The sequence below is a fragment of the Aedes aegypti genome, chromosome 3 (assembly GCF_002204515.2).
Source record: "Aedes aegypti strain LVP_AGWG chromosome 3, AaegL5.0 Primary Assembly, whole genome shotgun sequence".
Classification (NCBI taxonomy): Eukaryota; Metazoa; Arthropoda; class Insecta; order Diptera; family Culicidae; genus Aedes; species Aedes aegypti.
The window spans coordinates 291137153-291144740 of NC_035109.1; positions in this window are offsets into that span (position 1 = coordinate 291137153).

The following is a 7588-nucleotide window of genomic DNA, read 5'->3' on the forward strand; positions in this document are numbered from 1 at the left end:
AAGAAAAGTGTTTTATGACTTTTGAAACTTTCTTGTATTTTTTAAAAATGTTTGAAAAATTGTATTCTTATATAACCTACAAATGCCTGGGGTTCATTTAACGTGTAATATGAAAAATCGTACCTTTTATATTTTTCTACGGTCAACCTATCACAGAAGAAGCTTGGTGGTATTAACCATCATCCCGCCAACATACTTTTCACATGCAAAAAACACACTAGAACGTGCATAACTTTTTTGTTTTTAGATGGATTTTGTTGAAATTTTCAGAACTTACCGAAAAACTCTTCTAGTTTATGGTCCAGGAAACTTGGGAAGATGGTCCAAGTGGCTCCGGAGTTATTCTGGATTGTCTTGGGGTACCAAAATTGGCCACATCATCCATTCAACGGATATCTCAAGACCCAGATGAGCTAGAAGTTTGGTGTCTTCGGCAAAAATGTTCAGTAGACCAAGAGCTATTCGGCAGTAACAATCCTAGTTGAGAATTTCACCGCTAGGTGGCGCTAGTGACAAATTATCTTCAATCTTCTATATCTCAAGATCCTGATGAGGTAGAAGGTTAGTGTCTTCGGCAAAGTTGTTCAGCAGACCAAGAGCAATCTGGCAATTGCAAAACTAGTTGGGAATTTCTCCGCTAGGTGGCCTGAGTAATAAATTTCCTTCAATTTTCTGTATCTCAAGATCCTGATGAGCTAGAAGGTTGGTGTCTTCGGCAAAGTTGTTCAACAGATCAATGGCTATCCGTTATTAGCAAAACTAGTCTAGAATTTCTCCGCTAGGTGGCACTAGTAATTCCGTCTACATCTCTGGATCTTGATGAGCTAGAGGGTTGGTGTCTTTGGCAAAGTTGTTTAGTAGACCAAAAGATATTCGACAGTAGCAAACTTTATTGGGAATTTTCCGCTAGGTGGCGCTAGTGACAAATTTTCTTCAATCTTCTATATCTCAAGATCCTGATGAGGTAGAAGGTTGATGTCTTCGGCAAAGTTGTTCAGCAGACCAAGAGCAATCTGGCAATTGCAAAACTAGTTGGAAATTTCTCCGCTAGGTGGCCTGAGTAATAAACTTACTTCAATTTTCTGTACCTCAAGATTCTGATGAGCTAGAAGGTTGGTGTCTTGGGCAAAGTTATTCAGCAGACCAAGGGCTGTCTGGTAATAGCAAAACTAATTGAAATTTCTTCGCTAGGTGGCAGTAGTAACAAATTTTCTTCGATCTTCTATATCTCAAGATCGTTATGCGCAAGACGGTTGGTGTGTTCGGCAAAGTTGTTACGCAGTTCAGCAGCCACAATATATGAGCTGAATCATCAATGTGTTTATATGTCTTTTTTCACTCGAAGCCTTATTTTATTATCTTTATTAACGATTTTTTTAGCTATGGGCTTGTTCAGCTTGGCACCAGATGGCAGTCGTCAATAGTTTTTTTTAATGACTATCTCGGGGATGTTTCCGATCGCAGGTCCTAGGCATGAGAGGGATGTTATAACCACACCAGGTCCGTCCGCCTTATTCTTTGTTTTTCCGCTAGAATTATAACGAACCATTCTAATAAATAAAATAGTCTTCTAGTAAATAATAACATTGGGTTTTCACAAACACTTGATGTGTTTACGATTCAACTATTTGTGACGGCATGAGCGTGAGCAAGTGATTTTGCATCCAAATATCATTCTTGAGTATTTCGAGGCAGACCTCAAATGATTTAACTTTTGTGGGTGAGCCGCATGATTGAGATTTGAGTGTCAGTGTACCAGCCCTGGTTGTTCAATAGATCAAGGGCCATCTGAGGTGGAAAATTACACAAATATTCATTTGATATATGGTGTTAGTAACAAATTTACAATATTCTTAATTTTGTGATCCTAATAGTAAAAAAAATGGTGTTTTTACCAAACATTTCAGAGACCTAATATCTATCTGATAAGCATCAGCATTAATCGCACAAATTCGTAGGTGGTACAATCCTAGACCGTTGTATGAGGGTCGAGATCTGTCCTGACCACGTCCTTGCGAATGCTGGGGGAAATGGGAAGGAATGAATTATTGAACACCTACTTAAGAGAGATGCAGAGAACTCTATGACCTCTCATAGGTGTTGCGGGATATTTTGGAATGTTGTTGGGAATGGTAATGCCATAGGATACGTCTGGCAGACGCTGTGGCCCGTTATTGGTTGATATTTTCGCATTAGTTGCGGATTGGACCAAACTTTTGGCTTAAAAACTACATCCGGGGTCGCGAAAAATGAAACGCACTTGTTTACACATTCATATAGCACTCTCCATCAAAACGCACGCATATCATCAGAGAAAAATCGCACTGTAAACGCGTCGAACTCACTTGCTTGGGACATTGTCAAGCCTTCTTGTTTCGGAACTTTATGTAATTGCCCCTTATTTTAGCTACATTACTTTTCAAAAATAAATAATTAAATCTAAATTATTCGATATCACTCAGGTTGCACACCACTGAGATGACAAAATGCTTACGAAATTTTCGTTGTTTTTTGCACTATAAAACACAAAATATGTAAAAGAAAAAATTGGAATTAAACCACCACCGACCGTCAATGAGCTTCCCCGGAGTCTCACCCAATATCTATCTGATTGTGAAAAAATGGATCCAAATTTTGTTCCCCAGATATCACTAGTACTTTCAGAGAACATTTCTAATTCAACAACATGACAAGCAGCAAGGTTAGTTTTTCGGCCAATAATTTTGGATATCTGAAATCTTCCCAGTAGTGCTCAAGTTGGTTTGAGTTTTGTTCGTTTAGTAGCGCCACTGTTTTTTTACGAAGAATTTAATCCCAAGATCCTTGTACCCTAGAATGTTGATCTTCAATACATTTTTTCAGACAACAATATTTTTTCTTATAACAATCCAATCTAAATGTTATAGACGAAGGTTTAGATGCTCAATTTGCTGCTCATCGCTAAGGTTCAAAGCAATCTGAGTACAAATAAATGACATACTAATAACATATATTGTCACTGATAACAAAACTTGTTGAAAATTACTGTAGCCGGTAGTCTATTCCAAAAATATTATTTATCAGGATTATAGGAAAATAAACATCCTACTATCGCACTCTATAAATATAAACTGTAGACAACATCCTTCCAGCAGATGAATTCTCAATCAGATTTTTCACCGCCTGATATACAGTGCCTGTTCGATTTTGGCAACATGCCAAAAATCTTCAAGGTGCCCAAAGCGAACCGTGCCATTAACGATTGTTTTAAACTTCTACCACCGTGATAATGACCACGAATAAAATTTTTCTATTTGAAACATGGTAAGCCTCAAAACGGCTCACAGAAATATTGATAGTAACAGGATTGTTGAACAGTGTATCAGTATCTTCAGATATAAATAGTTCGAGAAAAGTACTGATTAGCCTTACCTAGGGGATGAATTTTTAATTTGTTTTGCAACTGCTAAAAAATCCTTGATACTTTGCCAAAGACACCAACTTTCTAGCTCATCAGGATCCTGAGATATAGCAGATTGAAGAAAATTTGTAACTAGCGCCACTTAGCGCAGAAATTCCCAACTAGGTTTGTTACTGCCGGGTAGCTCTTGGTCTGTTGAACAACTTTGCCGAAAACACCAACCTTCTACCTCATTAGGATCTTGAGATATAGAAGATTGAAGAAAATGCCGAATATCCATTGGTCTACTAAACAACTTTGCCAAAGACACCAACCTTCTAGCTCATCAGGATCCTGAGATATAGACGATTGAAGAAAATTTGTTACTAGCGCCACCTAGCGGAGAAATGCCCAACTAGGGTTGTAACTGCCGAATAGCTCTTGGTCTACTGAACAACTTTGCCGAAGACACCAACCTTCTAGCTCATCTGGGTCTTGAGATATCCGTTGAATGGATGATGTGGCCAATTTTGGTACCCCAAGACAATCCAGAATAACTCCGGAGCCACTTGGACCATCTTCCCAAGTTTCCTGGACCATAAACTAGAAGAGTTTTTCGGTAAGTTCTGAAAATTTCAACAAAATCCATCCTAAAACAAAAAAGTTATGCACGTTTTAGTGTGTTTTTTGCATGTGAAAAGAATGTTGGCTGGATGAAGGTTAAAATAATTTCAAATCTGTTTTTCCGTTAATCACACAGAAAATAACAAAAAATCCAGAAAAAGTAAATATTTTATATTTTTAAAAATATTGTAAAAACATGAATTTTTATTATTGCCAACAATCATTAACTAGAAGAGGCTTCGAGAAAAAAATATAAAAGGATAGGGAGGTTCAAAAATCAAAATTCATAGATTTGCGAATAAAAATAAATCATTGCCTAAAACGTGTTTAGAACGATTTTAGATAACTAAAAATTATCTTCTTCTTCTTTCTGGCGTTACGTCCCCACTGGGACAGAGCCTGCTTCTCAGCTTAGTGTTCTTATGAGCACTTCCACAGTTATTAACTGAGAGCTTACTATGCCAATGACCATTTTTGCATGCGTATATCGTGTGGCAGGTACGAAGATACTCTATGCCTTGGGAAGTCGAGAAAATTTCCAACCCGAAAAGATCCTCGACCGGTGGGATTCGAACCCACGACCCTCAGCTTGGTCTTGCTGAATAGCTGCGCGTTTACCGCTACGGCTATCTGGGCCCCTAAAAATTATATTTAGATCAAAAATAAAAAATGTGGGTATTAGGGGGTAAATCCAGATACAACTTTCTGCAATTGTGTTCATTAGGGTATCAACTAGAATTTACCATTCTGGGGTCAATTGAACGCGATCAACTAGTACACGGAACGAAACAGTGACATAGCGTCAATTTTAAATATATTTGAATCAAAAATCCGATAAAAATTCAAATTGAATGCGCCACATGGTGAAGTAATCAATCGAGTTGAAATTTTGAGAGAGCTTCTTTCTTACCTTGTGCCTTAGACATATCTAGGGGTGCCCCGTTGAGATTTACAACTTTTTTGTTTAAGGGCCAGTCTAATAATACAGTGACCGGTTCAAAATGAACAAATCTAACAAATTTTGAGAACTTCACACCAACTCAATTTTCATTAAGTATCACGGAAGATAATGGGTGATATGAATAAAAAACTTTGAACTTTACTACATGTAGCATCTACTCAAAAACAAAATCCACAAAGTTTACTACACTTTTGGTATGAATAAAAAACTTTTCGAACATGTAGTACTTACTACTTTCGAACATGAGCAGTGACTGAAGCTGCACGTTATGAAATTTCCATTCAGAGTGCAGAGTGATTCTGCACGTAAAGAACAATCTATTCAGAGTGACGCCTAAAATTAATACAATCATGCATATGAAGAAAATGCATGGAATCTAATCGATTACGCGACAATTTGCACAAATCATAAAGGTGCTGTTATTTGACAAAATTTGTAGTGTAATTTTGCGATTAGTCTGGTATTCTCTTTATGTCTATGATTTTATGATGATGGTACATCAAAGAATTTTCTGGGTGGTTTTCGGCCTTCGCCAACGCCAGTGATTGATGATTTTTTAAATACTAGCTTAACATCTATGAAGAGATCTTGAGATTACAGCTATCAAATTTGGAACCACATATTTTCTAGCACCAGTACTGAGATTCTGGTGAAATTGCGGTAGAATTTTGATGCTCCCCGTGTGTTTTCTTAACAGCATGTTGAATCCCGGAAGTTCTAAGTGTTTCTGCGATATTCTCGTTATTTTGGTGGGGTTTCTGATAGTATCCTTGGAATGTCTAGAACTTAGAATGTCGAGATTTTATTAGGGAATTGTAGTGATTCCATTGGTAGTCGTTAGAATTCAATGAGGATCTCCCCTAAAACACCAGGGTTCCCTTTGAAATTATTAAAATTCTTGTCGATTTCACAAAAAATCCCATTGAAATCTATAAAATATTTACCGACATTCAAATCGTTTATATTAAAGCTTTGCTTTGAAATTCCAACGGAACTGGAGATCAACGGAATCTTAAAGGTTTTTACAATAATTACGAAGATTGATTTTCAGAATTACAAATATTCACACAATAATTCGCAGGAATCCCTCCGCAATCTCATAGATTCTTACAGAAATACCGTCTCAAAGATACCCACAGAATTCCAAGAAATTAATATTCGGAATCTCATTCCCACCCCAATTCTAGAGTTTTTACCAGATTCCTAATATTTCCGCAATATTCCTAGAATGGTATTTAAACTTCCAGAATTATCATAAAAAATCCGACATCCCTATCGGAATCCCAAAGTTCCTACAGGAATTCCAGAATTCAAAAGGAAATCTGAGATGTCAGAGTTTGCAAGTAAAATTCCAAATTACATTATAAATATCTGAATTCCTACCGACATCCTAAAATTCCTAGGAAATAACGTAATTATCGTAATGCCAAAATTCACACGGATATTACAAATTGCTACTGCCGGTAATCTTACCAGAATCTCAGCATTGGCGGGGCGAATGTTTTCGTAACCTCAGAATTCCTAAGCAAAACTCAAAATACCTTCCGAAATATCAAAACTCATATCGTTTTCCCATAATTTTTACTCAAAAGTAAATTATTCCATTCAATTCTGCAATCTCAAAGCATGTGTAGCAACCTCTGAAGCTAACTACCAGTAGCTTTGTAGTAAATGCTACCTCATAGCAATGCGTTGTTTGTAGTATGTTCGAAAGGTGTAGAAAGGAAAATGACACAAACATGTTCCACTCGTGTTCCACATATAGCGTTTACTACCGAGAATGTAGTAAACTCAACTTTACTACATTTTATTCATACGGCCCATGAATCAGAGTTTCAAAACTTCAGGCTGAATTAAACCATAGACAAATAGACGTCACACTCTCACTGCAGTCCATCGACCAACTTTTTAACGTTCGATTCGAATATATGGTAGGTAGTCAATCGACCACCCGTAGCGCTCGCGTCGTTTTTGTTCGTGTTTGACGTTTACACACTACCACCACCTGTTGGGCCATCGACTACCTACAGTGTTTTTAGCATTGGGCGTACATGTTTTCGCGACTATGATTTTGATCGCGATTTGTTCTAAGTGTTACGTCTGTTTCTCTGTGATTAAACCTTGAACATATTGGATTCATAACTTTATTTAGTTTAATGGGACTTTGTTTCATCCTCAACTTAAAGTTTATTTGCTTTAGTGAACTTTTCTTTTTTAAGAAGAAAATAAAATTGAAAGATTATAGATTGAAACATTTGAAATAGTGTAATAGGATGCACAAGAGGGACATATCCTATATAAATGAAAATGGAATGGTGTTCGTATGTTGGCTTGAGAACGGGACGACCGATTTGAACATTTTTTTCACTTTTGTTGCCATCAAGAGCTCCGCAATTTTTCATACTAATTGTACGGGAACCAAAAAACTAACCCGAATATTATTTTTTTTATTGGACGGAAAAATCACCCAAAATAAATATTCAGTTAAAAGTCATCCTTTTGCGTATGGGCCTCTCAATTTAAAACCGGGAAAATTTTGAAAATCATACCGGGAAAACCGGGAAAAAAGCGGGAATTTCAAAATGGATATTTGGTAGCCACCCTGGTACCGGCCATAAGCAAAA